The sequence below is a fragment of the Pongo abelii genome, chromosome 11 (assembly GCF_028885655.2).
Source record: "Pongo abelii isolate AG06213 chromosome 11, NHGRI_mPonAbe1-v2.0_pri, whole genome shotgun sequence".
NCBI lineage: Eukaryota > Metazoa > Chordata > Mammalia > Primates > Hominidae > Pongo > Pongo abelii.
In genome coordinates, this window is record NC_071996.2 from 46,858,468 (window position 1) to 46,873,580 (window position 15,113).

Here is a 15,113-nt window from a genome sequence, read left to right on the forward strand (position 1 = left end):
TCATAGGGCATTATGAACCAAACATAAAGAGGTAAGATTTCTACTGCAAATATTTCAAGGGGTAGGAAGGTCCTCGCGCTCTATTGACATCTGTGATTCTCTAACCCTTGTGACCCCTTGTAAACTCAGAACCAGTGCAGCCTGGAGCATGTCATAATACCTCCTCCATCCCACCACTCTAATGAAATTTGAGCCAAGCCCCATGTGGTTGCAGATCTTATGTTCACAGGTCCTGAAGGAAATCCAGGAAGCCATTCTTTGATGAAGTCTGCACCCACCCTCACTGAAAGTGAACTGACTGCTGGAATATGAAATCCTCATCAACACAGTTAGTGGGAGGCAAGAGCTGGTGAAAGGAGAGGGATCATGGAGTTAACTGGTGACCTTTCAGTTTCCTCCATTTAGAGGTCTCATTTTATTTCTATTTGTAATATTGAATGGGAATCAGATTTAAATATGAGAGAAATGATGGCATGCCACTTGGAACAGCCAGCTGAGCTGTCACCTCTAAATTGCACTTTTCATTTGTGTCCTAAAAACGATCAGGAAGGGTCATGAGGGAAGGCCCGAAACTAGGCCTGAAATCAGAGGATAGAAAGATACTCCCAGGGATCCCTTGAGCCCAGGAATCTCAGGCTGCTGTGAGCTAGGATGGTGCCACTGCATTCTAGCGTGAACCACAGAGTGAGACCCTGTCTCTAAAAATGAATGAATGAATGAATAAAGATGACACTCCCAGAGATACAGTATTCCTTATTTTACACCTTTCTCCCCAAAATGTCAGTATTACCCCAAAACGTAACTTCAGAGTGAAATGAAATTATTGATTTCTGCCTGAAACAGCAAAAAACACGTAGAATATTTTACATGAGAGAATTTGATTATCAGATTGATCTGCAACAATTAAATAAGCATATTCTTAGGATGAGCTTTATATGGAGAGATCATTTTGCAGAATGCCACACACAGAAGAGGATGCTTAAAAAGCCCCACAAAGTCTCTTAACTCCAGTGGTATCAAGCCAGATACTCAAACCCCATATTCTCAATTCATTATTAAAGTATTTTAAATTCATATTGTTCAGAGGGTCAGAATAAGCACATGAAAGTTATATTTCTTCCATTAAAAGATTTTAAAAGCCTAGTGGTTTAATAGTAAAAATACAGCGTAAATAGAAATAATTTTTAACTAGTATCTAATCTATAAAATCCACACATTTGCCAATAGAACGCTTGAAATATAATAAGTTGATAGCATAATGTTTTGGAGAAAGTTGCATCTTTGTTGAAAGGAAAGATGACATTGAAAAACAGTTAATTTCTGGAAACACTTTTTCTAGTAATAACTTTATTAACTGGTTTTAGATGTTTCTAGATGGAATAACAAAGTTACAGTTCAAGATTCTAAGAAAAATATCAGCCTTATTATAAATTTTCTGTTTCTTTCTTAAACTTTAAAAATTTAATCTCAAGTATTTATTGGACTTGTTAATAGTCATTCTGTTTGTACTACCTATACCATGAAAGATTTCCCCCCATGTCTCTGTTTTATTGATGGGAGCATTTCACAGCCAACCAAATCTCCATTAGTCAGAAGTTCAGGTGTACAATTTTGACCCGTGTAACAATTTTAGGCTTGCAATTTGTGTTGTTATATTTCTTAATCTAGGTCTAAAATATGTGCAGCATTGCTTTTAGAAAGTAAAAAACTGATGGATTGTGCCATCTATGGCAGCATTTGTTCAGCATTTGGTACAAATGGGAGAAAAAAGATACAGAATGCATGGATTGATTTTCAAATTACCTCAATATTTTGAAAACATTTTCACCTGCATGCTGAGAATGCTAAGAATGGCAAGGAAGGCAATTGTGCATTTGCACAGCCTCCACTGCATTCATTTATAAATTACCTCATCACTGACTGAAATTAACACTGATTCTTACAGGCAATTTCTCAATTTCCAATGCTAATTACATTTTTTTTACTTTTAAATTCTGTACCACCTGTTTTGGGCAAGACATCTTAGGCAGCGCGACCGCATTTAATCACAATTTTAATTAACCGCCCTGTAGATGTGAAAAAGAAGCAATTATAATGTAGATGAATGATGATTTTTCTGCATTAAATTGTTTTGTTTCCCTGGTATGTTGATTGTAACACAGCACACAAATACAGTAACTGTACAATTTTTTTCTATTGTAATTTAGTAATTGTTTTTGGAAAACCAGTTTGGGAATGAGTGACTTCATCTGTTTACAAATTGATTGATACTGTTCACTCACTGATTGCTGCAGCGTATATTTTGGTATTGCACAGCCTAGCATAAAATATAATTAGAGATGCACAGGCTTTGCAGCACCATTTTGGAATCTGAAAATCAACTGTAACTGAAGTATGTTTTCCTTGAGCATACTAGTATCAGTTGGGGCTGATGAAATGATAATCAAAACAATGGGCTTTCCAATTCCACCACAGTAGAAACCCTTGGTTTCAATCTGATAGTCTAATATGGTAAGTTTATGAATTACTCTGTACTAGGCCTGGGAGCTGGGGGCTGGCAAGTCTGAAGCTTGCACAACTCACTCAGATCTGTATCACAAGGAGCATACAAGTGAGGTAAAGAAACAATGATGAAAAATAAAGAGTTGCTGCTTTGGAAATGGAAGGATTGTTCCCGACACCCAGGCACAATGCACTGGTGTGCTGTAGCACTAGCCTATCTCATCTCTACACTATGATACAATAAGATCACATTCATGCTCCTGTCTTGCAGATACAGATCATTAAAGCTGTACCTCATTGCAGATAAATTCAAAGATCTTATTTATATGAAGCAGAGCCTGTTCCTCACTCAGCTAGAAATTGGATGGGGGGGTAGTGGAGGGAAAGAGCCATCAGTACCTGTTTATGAAACCTTACGCTAACTGATAGCTAGAAGATCTACACTTAATATTCTCACATGAATTAGAGCCCTTCAGGAATACCCTAGCCTAATGTCACACCCACTCCCAATCTCAGGAACTTTCTCCATTAATACACTGCATTGGTATCGTAGGGCTTGTGTCTCCCTCCAATCATCCAATGAGTCGTTCTGAAATGTGCTCACTTGGATGAGTCCTGGGCTAGGCCATTTCTGCCAGCCTGGAAAAAAGGGGAAAAGGCCATGTAAGCAATTGTGGATGTTCAAAGGAAACTATTTACGAGACCTCTTCATCTCCTGCTTTGCTTCTTTTTACACTCCATTCCTTAGAAGATTCTAAAGTAGAACAGTTCATTAAAAGGTGAGAAGTCATGTTGGTCCTAGCCATGGACTTGTTACAAAACATAACTAGAATTATGGCTTCATTTAGAGTAATTTAAAGATAGAATGTTATGAGCTGACAGGACAAAGCAGTTAATACCAAGATGGGGGTTGGGGGTTGGGGAAGGAGGACTATTTGGATGGACTGCTGTTTGTCTCTTCCATAAACAGTTGCTAACAAAGTATTAATAGGAAACCCCAAACTGATGCCAAAATTCACTTCATATATTAAGTAAGAATCTGCCCCATTAATATATTAAAAGCTCTCTTCTTTTCCAGGTTGGAGATTACATGTCTAAATCTTGTTCACACCTTTGGGACTGGACAAAATTTTCTCATGAAACTAAGAGAACAGGCCACAGAGTGTCTTGCAATCTATGCTGTTAGCAAGTGTCTTTCTCATGCCTGATGTTATACAAAAACTAGCAATAAAGGCTTATTCTTTCCTAGCCACCCCTACCTGTATCACTCTTTCTGGCTGTGGGAATTATTTGGCATAAGTGAACATGGAGAAAAACTACCACTGAAAAGAAATGGACAATTCATCTCAGTCACTGCTAAGAAAGCATGCTTAGGGCAGGTAGAAATGTGGATGTGTTTTACCCCGGAGATTCCATTTCAGATTCTTAGTGCAGTCTCACCGGTTATTAGCAGCAGCAATACTTTTAGGCTGCTGAGTATTTTTCTCCCCTTTGCCACCTTCCCCACCTAACTCGTAACAGCTCTCAAGAAAGATGCTGTTTTATGAATGGAGGTAAAAATAACCTTGAATATCTCAAATTATAGCCTCTTTACATAATGAAAAGGGAGTATTCTGGCAGCAGATTTTTTTTTTTTCATAAAGTTATTCCAGCAATAATGCTTGTTTGGAAGTTTCTAAAAGTGGTAACATCTGTGCTCCTGCTGGCAGATGCCATCCCACCAACCTTTCTATGGGCGGTTTGTCTTTGAGAGAAAATAAAGTACCTGATCCCAGGCCTTAGTCAGTCTTAGCTCCCTGTATCTTCTCACTCTGACCCACTGTGCGTTCCTTCAAGCAGAGAGCTGCCTCCCATGGCTACCTCCTCAATATAAACTTGCTAACTAATCTCTTAGCAAACACTTGAAGCAAACCTGAAGAGTGGAAAGAGAGGCAGAGGGGGAACAAAAACCCAGCATAGATAAAGCTCAAGACACATTCAACGGGACGCTGCAATCTAAATTTAGTACCAAACTTAAGATTTCTTTAGATGGGCGAGCTGTTGCCTCTGGAACAGGGATTTTCATAACAATTATTTTATTTTTAAGTCTCAATCTTAATTCTTCTGCTATCTCTTAAATAGGGCTCACTTTAACATAAACTCCCTTGATTTTTTTTTTTTCTGTCAGTGGTGATGTGCCTACCCTTATAGGTATTTATAAAGGCTTTCTTTTATTACTGAATATCTCTTTAATAATTTGTCATTTTAAAAAGTCTACTCTGACTGCACTGAGTACACACAAGGTAACTCTTCCTTAGGAATTTATGTGACAATCCAGTGTTGGAAATAAATAATGACTTTCAACCAATGATCAAAGAAAAATAAATCTTTTATCCTAATAAGACTTTTAAAGACTGGAATCCCATTTTTAAATGGATAACAGCTAAGAGGCTACTGGCAATCTATTTATTTCCAAAGCTGTGTTTTAATGTTGACTACACAGAAATTGCATGAGCAAATGGACCCTAGGGTCCTCAAAGTTAAAGCTTTTAAAATAAAGTTGGTATGTAGTATTTGAAAACATATTGTTCAGAATTTAAGTTTTAATATCTAGGAATAAACAGAGCATTAAATCAAGCAAAACTGTGACAAGGCCAATATGCACATGGATGATGCCAGCAAGGCATCTTCAGCCCTTTGTTCACAGCTTAACAAAACTGTGCCGTCACACCACTTTAGTTCAACAGTGCCTGTCGAATGGGCATCAGCAGATCAGCCAATGCCTGTCATACACAGAGCTAGAAGACGGTTTGAAAGCAAGGGCTTATTCGACCCCCAAGTCTAGTTGGAAAATGAGGAGGATTTTAAATCATCTAGTAAAAACACCAGCCCCCTCCCACGCCAAAGTTAGAAGAGACAGGGAAGGATGACAATTTTTTTTTTTTTAAGACATCAAGGAGAAAAAATGTTCTCAGGCAAAGGAAACACTTTTCATATTTGTTTTCTTTGTAAAAGCAATTATAAAAGTTTTGCAATCATAGAATTTTTCTTAAAGTGACCTTGTTGAGAGTAAAAGTTGAGTATCTTAGACATTTTAAGGTTTTGCCACGTTTCTTGACCTTTTAAACAACTTAATACGTGTTCTCATATTACCAGGATAGTAGGGCATTATTTGACAGAGAACTTGCAAACCCATGTTATTCAAAGGAGTATCTCTTCAAATATAATTTTTGCTACTTGTACTGGATTTTTGTTAGCCAAAATGCATTAGCTTTTGAATGGACAGTCCCCTGAGCTCTAGTCTCTGTGAACATTTAATCTGCTCAGAAGAGAACCCCCAAGAAAACAAACCTGGTAAAGAGAGGGATTGTTCACTTTCCTACAAGTTAACAATTAGAAAAAAAAAAAAAAAAAAAAACCAAACCACCTTAATTTCCTCCTATAACACTGATCATGAGATTTGGCTTTCAAGCTTTAATAAGTGCTGGGGAGGTGCCTCAGAACTTTCCTTCCGTTTAATTAAGTGTGCCCACTCCTCTTTAGGCATCCAATCAGATTAAGTGAGAGCAAACCCCCGGAGCAAGGCTGGTGAGCCCTAGTGGTAAGAATTAGCTGAAGGTGTTCTAAATCTCAACCTTTCAAGCTCCTTCAGGATACGGTGCTGCTAAGATCAGTACAGGAGGAGCTGAGATTTCCCGCACACTAAAGTTGAAAAGCTCTCGCTCTCAACCTCCCCCCACCCCTCTGTCTTTCACTCTGCTGCTGTCAGTTTGCTGCCTGTACTTTGGCTGTCTCTTTTCCAGTCTCTACCCTGTGAGTTTCTGGCCTGCCAATTTCAACTTGAAGCTTGACTGGGCTGATTTGATGCAAATACCTCCAGGGAAAACCCTGAAACTGATGAACAGTTATGTCAAGTCGATTTTGCACCATCGGGAAAAGGTAACCTCTGCGAGAAAAAAAACAACAAGGTTAAAGAGACAAGGGCTTTTCACGTGTAATACCTCTGCTGCACATCTCGTTCACTGTTTACCATCCCTCAGAAATTGTAACTGTCAGAATTAGTCCTAATTGCAGATGCGAAAGCTGCCATTATAATAAAAACAGAGGCAGTGCAGGCATTAAATGTAGCAGCCTAATTTGTGAGACTACAGAAAAGGTAGAGTAAATGAATATTTCATTACTTTAATTACCAGGGACTACTCTTTTCTTGCTGTCTTATGATAAGTGTTGCTGTAACTAGCAACAGCAAACATCCACTAAAACATAAAGTGCAATAATCGTCCTGCTGTCAGGATCACCACTTTAAAATACGAGCAGGGAAAAAATATAATGGTTTATCTATTTCTTAGAGATTGCAGAAGTAGAAGATGGAAATTCATTTAATGTCAGGGGGAAAAAACACACACACACAAAGGCACCAGTAAACAGGTTTTAGTCAGAGAATAATGGCTCCGAGAGAGAAGGAAAAAAAAAAAAAAAGGACCAGTTGACTATACATTTGAAATGTTAGCCCTAAAAGAATGCTAGAAAGTGAAAAGTAAGAGGTAATAGTGTTTGGATTTTTTAAGGCAAAATTTTGTCTGTGTTGCACAATGTAATAGCTTGAACATTAGAAAATAAAAAGCGACTGGGGGAAAGACAAGGAAAGCAAATGGTTTTCAAGTGATTAAGCAAAGGTGGAAAAAGTTCAAGTTGGCAAAAGTTTAGAAGCTCAGTCCAGTTCCATTTAAAAAGACTAGATAAAGCCTGCCAGAAAAAGGACTTTGCCTGCAGTTTCTGAGTACTGATTCATAAGATTTGGGGAGTATCGACAATTACTCACCACTGACACCTTAAAAAATCCTGGGCACCTCTACATAAATGTCAATTTCAGGTAAAGGGGCAAAGTGGAGTGGGAGGTGGCTGGATTGTGGGAGGTGGGAGGTGGGCTGGGAGTGGGGGGTGTGGTTGAGGAGGTTGCTGAGACTGGTTGAAGCCAGCCTGTCTCTGCATTTATCACTCTGTCCCAGAGGAGGTGTTTGTTCAACATAGCAGTTTGACAGCACAAAAACACTGTGGCCAGAAGCCCTATCAAAGAACCTACTGACACGTATCATTTGTGGTCTTGGTTTCACAGGGCAAGGCTACCTCACACTTATCTGCACAAGTATAAAACTCCACACATTTCTAAGTGCTCGGTATGGTTTTAAATCTCCCTCACCCTTTTTTATTCTATATATTGTAAACACTACTTTAAAATACCATCTTTATTCAGGACTCCAGAATGCTGTTGTAAAAACTATAATAATTTGCAATCAGTTTAGGATAATCTGTGTTAAGATTGGTAATACTGAAGGAAAATGGGAGAAAACAGTACAAAAGCAGAAAGCTAGTAATTTATCCTAAATAATACACTTGAAGCTTAGATTAATAGGTGTAAGTTTTGTAAGAGTCATGTGGCATAGGGAACACATTTCTCCCCTACAATAAATCCTACTAAACAAGAACCTACATTAATTCTTCGCCTCTACTATTTTTGTTTAAGTGTATTTCATTCACAAGCTAGATGATTGTAGTGAAAGTTAAAGAGGAAAATTCTCAGAGTTTGGATCCCAGGGTGCATTTGTGTTTGTGTGCATGTGGGAATGTGTGCACACGGGCTGTATTTAGTTTTCAAATTCCCATCAGCAGAGCAAAGGTGATGGGAAATCTTTAGAGGACAACCATTTTGCTCAGAGATATTTCCCTCTTAATGGGTCTATTTATTATGAAAACACAGCTTACTGAGTTCCTTATATATAAACCTCACCTCTTAAAACTGAGAATTCTCATGATGTGAAACACTTCCATTGATGTGCATGGTGTCTAAAATAGAAACTTAGGTACTTCCAAGAATAGGCAATTGCAATTTCCTTGATTACAGTTACTTGGATATACAAGACAATAAATGCTTTCTTAAACTAAGAAACAGTGAAAGCTATATATTACATTTATAGATCACTCGGGCACTGAATTCCTTGAAATTTACTCATCCATTTGAGAGAAAGAAAAAAAACCTCAGATTTTATATAGCACAATATTTTAATCTGTTCATCTATTACTGATTATTTCTTATTTGGGAGGAGGGGGTGGCTATCATCTTGTCAGGAGTACCTTTCCTAGAGTTATTATAAAAAAATAAGAAACAGTATATAAAGAACAAAAATCACTATGTTGTCATATGGGCAACGTAACTATTAAAGAGAAATCCATTACAGTTTTCTTTTAATGTAGAATACATTTTAGGAAATCATTAATGACAATTACCTATTCCCAAAGGAATGTGGTCATCTACCTCTCTCACCTGAGATTATTTTTAAATGTTCCCACCTTAGTTTATCCTGAAGATTTAAAAATATACCTTCATATATTTGTGATATATAAAGGTGGCCAACTGACCAGTTCTGTGTTTATTGTTTGATTAAAAGAGTATCTTCTTTTACACAGGATTTAAAATTTTAACTTCACAGGATTCAACTGCAGAATTAGACCTCTTCTAGTTTATAGTGAAGTGTTGTGTGGGTTTAAGATGAAATCATACACAGCAAACAAGAAAAATTTACAACAACTTAAAAATGGATTAGATACCATAGAATATGACATTTAATCCCACATATTATAGGAAAAGTTATTTGGAGTCTTAATTTTATAGCAGCGTTAAAAAGAAAGAAAGAAAGAAAGGTAACCTGAATATGCACACTAACAGCTCCGTATTGTCTTCTAGTTCTAACCACTACTTCAAATCTCAATCCCTGGACCCAGCTCAGTAATAGAACTAAATTTGTAAATAATCATGAATCATTATGATGATTACATTCCTCAATTGAAAAAATGAAAGCAAAGTACAATCAGACCCTTCTTGAAACGTCTGCTCCCCTTACACTCTTAATGTGTCTGTGCTGTCTGCTCTTCCAAAGTCTGGTTTTTAGAAACCCATATTAATTTCTAACCAAGGCTGCAGCACCCACTGTAAACGTACATGGCTTTATCAGCTCTCATAGTTTCTTGGGTCACAAATGTACCATATCTGATGACACAGTGATCATCTTCCTTCTCCTTTCTCTTTTCAGATCCTCTAACTTTCCTGTCAGAAGCCTGAAAAAATATGCGCAGTTACTGTTGCTGAGGGGAGACAAAGTTTAACTTCTGGGTTGGCAATCGGAGAATAATTCATGAGCAGATTTCTAGCAAATGATATGATTTGCTAAATTTTGGTCTTTGATTTATATTTATGTACTCCTGCTACTGCTAAGGTTTTGCCAACCTCAATTAGATCATGAATGAGATCATTTTAATTCAGCCCCCAAACTGTGACCTGACCATGGTCTGAAAGTGTTCAAAAAGTAATTTTAAGCCTCCCTTTGATTTGAAAAGGAATACTGCATGCTTGGTCGTTCATACAAATAACATAAAACTTAATTATTGGATGATTTGGCAGAGGACCTTCTTGCCAAACAACAGTCAATGCCAGCTACTGTGATGCTGGCGCTGCCCGGGCCCCCGAGCCCACAGCCTCCTTGTATACGGGCGTTTGTTCATTGTGTCTCAGGGCAAGATGCTTTCAAATAGGATTCACGGATCTGGGAGACAGGGTGCAACTCGAAGTGTGTACCATATTTATAACTCCAGTTTAAAAATGCTGTCTCACCTAGAAGGGAAGTAGATCTGCGCTGTCAAATCACCAGGAGGCTGTGACAAAGGGAGCTTGCAGCCTGACACACGGTGTAACAACATAGCAAACACCTTTAATTCCGTCATGTCTCATACCCTTTACTTTCTCACACATTTGTGGCTGCTCGAATGTTGACACCTACACTCTTTTTCGAAACTAAATAAGGCAATCTTATTTAAGCCCAAATGCAACACCTGTAAAGTTATTCTTGTGCCCAGCAAAAAATAACCATTAACTCCTTCCTCATAAATGCCTCTCTGCTTGCTTTGGAAAGTCTCAAGTTGGTAACGGCCAGCCCGAGGCCCTGACTCTGAGGTTCACATGACCTCCCAGGTTTGGACAGATAGGCAGTACTTCCCCCTTGAAAAGATACAAAGGCTGAGATCATATCACTGTCCGAACTGGCCTCTCATAGCTTTTCAAGTTGAAGCCCCTTTCTTCATCACAAACTTCTGGTGTCTTTTATAGGAAGGAGAGAGGCCCCAGCTGCTTCATTCCCTCTAGCTACCGTAGTCTAATATTTTAAAAGCTAGAAATGAAAATAGCTTTTCTAAAGATATTTCCTGGAATTTTTAATGTGCTGCCTTGATTCCTTTTTTCTATCTTTTTTTTTTCCCTTGCCAATTATAAACCACCATTTGGAGGGCTTATGAGCAATGTAAGTCCACCTCATCTAATTAAACCACATTGTTTTAAAAGCTTGAACAGTTTTCATGCCTATAAGACTTGTCTGAATAATAAACTGCTAGAGCCAGAATTCTGAGTGTCTTTGGAGAGTCAGGATTTTATCTGCTGAGCGCAAGGGGCCAGGCACTCAAAGAGTTAAAGAGTGTTCCCGCATTGCTGGGTAGGTTAATATCACAGCTGCCTGGTAAAGCATTATCCCCGTACCTCACTTAACAAAAGCCTCCTTTTGCAAACAGACTCCCACTTTCCCCCCAAGTGTCCAAAGGTGTTTACTGAAGTAAATCTGCCTAAATCCTTCATTGCTTGGGTCATGGGGGTGGATAGGAGGGGTGGAAGGTGTAGGGATAATCTCTTTTTGTAAATTCTGTAAATCTTCTGGGAAAAAGAAAAAAAAATCAGGAATCTGTGTCACATGTTCGCATACAACTTCTAATACATCCGTTAGTTTTGCTCTTATAAGTGAAATCTTCCACAAGGGCTATTGGAAAAGCCCCCGTTTCAAATCATTCACTCTGCTGTTGGAAGAGATTGCACTTCCAAAGTTTCTGTGTGTGTGTGTGTGTGTGTGAATGTGTGTGTGTGTTGTGCATGTGTGTGAGCGCATTGTATCCTTAATCTAATTGTTGGGAGAAAAGTACTGGTATCTCAAAAGTGGTTTCAGAAAGGGGAAGAAAAAGACAAGACAGTCTAGGAGCAAGATAATGTCGCTGAAAAGTTGTCACGAGAGGTTTCTGCTCTTGCTGTGGTCTCATTCCAATACCATTAACTGCATGTTACTTTTGCATGTTGAAAATGGTGGCAAATAACACAGTAAAACCTGACAGGTCTGCCTGCGAGGGTTTAAACAGTTCCTAGGAAGGAGGCCTTTAGGCACAAACTTTCTCTCACAAGAGAACGTGAATACCACCAACCCCTCCCCTACAAATCCTGAAGCATCCAGTTTGAGATACAAAAAGGCTGTCATCTCACAAATGTTAAACATACTAAAAAAATCTGAAAAAAATGTATGGAGAAGGTGTGAAAAACGTGGCACTTTACAGCCCTCAAAGCTTTTTAAAATAGCACAACTTTTCCCCCTAAAATTCTTTTCAGAGAATTTTTTTTTTTCCTTTTTGGCTCATTTGAGAGTTTCTTCTTGGCTTTTTTCCCCTTTCATTTGAAAATATGAATTATCATAAAAAGTCAGGGGGAAAAATGGGAAAGTCTTTTCCAGTTTTCCTGAGGATTTATCAGTGTGTTCAGGCTGGGTGTGAGGACCCGTCACTGAAACCAAACCAGGGGCCCAGTCTCTAGCTCGCCTGTCCCTCCCACCCCCAGGACCCTCACCTCTCTGGTCTGCTGGTAAACAATCAGACTTATTAAAGCCAAATCGTAGGCAGCACTTAAGGGCGGGAAGTCCACACACCTGACCCCAAATCTAAGAGGCTTCTGGGGGAGAATTCGATCCCCTCCTGACACTTTTTACCTCAAGTGTTGAGCGGGTGGCCATGAATAGTACAGACATGCCATCTTGTAACACTATATGCCTGTCAGGAGGGACATGGCCTGGTGGAGCATCAGCTATATAAGGCTGGTAACTAGGGGAAGCCCAACAAACAGCCACAAACACCTAAGTTATTTTACTCAGCTACTACCCTGTGCCCCTCTCTCTCTCTCTCTCTCTCTCTCTTTCTCTCTCTCTCTTTCTTTTCATCTTGGCTTTCTGTGGCAGAATGCAAATGGAGCCTGCCGGCGGTGAAAGGGCTGAATTGTGATTAAGAAGAAGAAGAGCTCCTTTCTTTGTTCTCCCCTCAGGGGATGTTTACTGGGAGAGACACAGCGGATCAGATATGAAAGGCATTCAGGTCAGCATTGATGTGAGCGAAAGTGAAATCATACCTAAGGCATTCAAAAGACCGCCGTGTCAGGGGTTCAGCTAACGGTGCAGCTACTGTGTGTGTGTGTGTCTTCCCGGAGAGGCAAAAATCTTTTCACAGACTGGCAATTTTTTCCCCCTCTCTAATTTACTACAAAATTATAAAAGTTTTTCCCCCATTTGCCTCCCACCAGATGATACAAGAGTTGGTATTTTCTCTCTTCATGGACCACACGCGAAATCAGACCAACTTCTAATAACTGTTGTTTCCTAAATGAACCAGCAAGGCACCATCTGAACTGTGATTTTCTTTAAAACAGGTGTATTCATGTGGGCTACGTATATGCATAATATGTAGGGGAGAACGGAAAGAAGAGAAAAGCCAAAAGATACACGCATGGATGGCTTTTCTTCTTACCTCCTCAGAGGAAACACAAGACAAAACACACACATGCACATACACAGCATAAAAACACTACAGAATACCTTAAAACGAAATCCTTTATTTACTTTGTAACTACTAGTTACACTTTTCCTGAGAGCTTTCACTCTGACATGACTGTCACCCAAGATAAAAGTATTTGGCACATAGCTATTAAGGCAAAGGCTTCCATGGAGCCTACTGATTATTATAGTTTTCCTTTTAAAAACTGCTTGATGAAGAAATACTTGGATCTTACTTTTTAAAAGTTTACCCTCCCCACAGCCCAAATAGTCATTCAATAGATTTTCCAAGTGGTAAGCTGATGCTGTTGGCATAAACAGAGCTATGTAAATATATACAAAATTCACAAATCACAGCAAACATACAAATAATGAGGAGGTGCCTGGATGTTTCAAGGCTTAAAAATGAAAAGGAAAATTACATTTCATCTTCTGATTGCTAAAGACAGAAAAGAAATAAAGAGGGGGAATAGGGCTATATTTATTGGTTTAAATCATCCTTCCCTCTGCTCTGAATTATTTTTTTCAACCTTCACATCTTGGCTAAAAAGCATATTTGGGCTTATGTTAACATCTGCTTTTGTGGTGACATTTAATTCTGTATATTTTCAACTAGTGTTTCTGCATCACAGATTTTCCTCCTTTATCTCTTTGCTCTGAAAAGACAACCAAAGAGCAATCAAAAAGGTGTCTGACTTGGCCATTCAGACAATTGCCCCCTTGTGGGAATGCGGGAATGAATGGTACAGTGGACACCCCAGCACCATTGACGTTATAAACATGTAAATGAAACACATTAGGGCAGACAATCAATTGTCTGTGAGCATTGCAAACCTGCACTCCCTCTCTCTGTGACAGGCACAAAATAGTGTCTACCTTGGGAAGCCACGGTGCAGAGAGGAAAAGGACAAAGAATTTCCTTTCACACAGAAGAAAATGCACCTTAAAAGCCTTGGAAGAATGCAGATGACAAAAACTGTTGCAAGGAAAAGAATCTCCCACATCTTAGAATAAACGCGGCACTGCTAGAGAGGCTAGCAACGCCCTCCTCTCCTACCTTCAGGGTAGACACACATTTTTCCCAGGAAATATTCTTAATATGGCATCAAGGTCTTTAATAACCTCTTGGAATTTTCTTTAAGCAAATTAAGAAGGAAGGGAAACACTGAAACCTATGACATAGCAGTTGAGCAGGGAACTTTAATCTTGGTTTTACCCTATTTGAAAACAAATGGTGGAAGACGTGAATTTATTTGTATTTGGTAACACAGAAACAATGTAAAGTTTAAAATCCTCAGCCCACCCTTAGTCCTGGTGGACTGTCACTCTATGGACACCAGCAGCCTACTGGCTCTGCTGCGAAGGAAAGCATGTTTCTACCCCAATTGGCTTAGTTTTTCCAGACCAAAACAAAACAAATAGATCAGCCTAGATACATAGCCCCCAGCCTTGAGTGTGTGCAGCGTGACAAAACTTGCAGAAGATCTCCACATAGAAAAAAGGATGGAGATGGATATCTTTGGAGCGCCCTCAGAACTGGTACCTGCCACACAAGCTGCCCGAGTGCTTTGAAAGTCAGCAAAACAGCCTCCCTAGAAGCTCATCAACTTTACGAAGAAAGCTACTTGCCAAAGATTTCCACACTTTGCAAAGATAACCAAGTCTGGACTGACTGTGATCCGAAGGAAACTTCCCTGTCTAAGTGTGTGTGACTCTCGTTGCCCCATCCCAACTTCACCTCTCAGGGAGGAGAGCTAGGAGGCACCTCCTGGAGAAGGGGTTGACTGCATTTTCTTTCCTTTTCATTTAAGCATCTCTGAAACGGGAGCAACTTCTCCGTCCCTCATTGCCTCTAACCATCACTACCAGCACCTCCACTCCTTTAAGGAAGTGGTAAAGAGTGAGGGCTTATTTTAAACAGGGATAATCATTTCTGCTCTTCTGATTGTTTCTCCT

General features: G+C 39.2%; 1 protein-coding gene across 5 annotated transcripts in view; it reads right to left on the reverse strand.

Moving 5' to 3' along the window:
- ZEB2 (zinc finger E-box binding homeobox 2) overlaps window positions 1-15,113 on the reverse strand; it is a 132,110-nt gene that overhangs the window by 109,903 nt on the left and 7,094 nt on the right.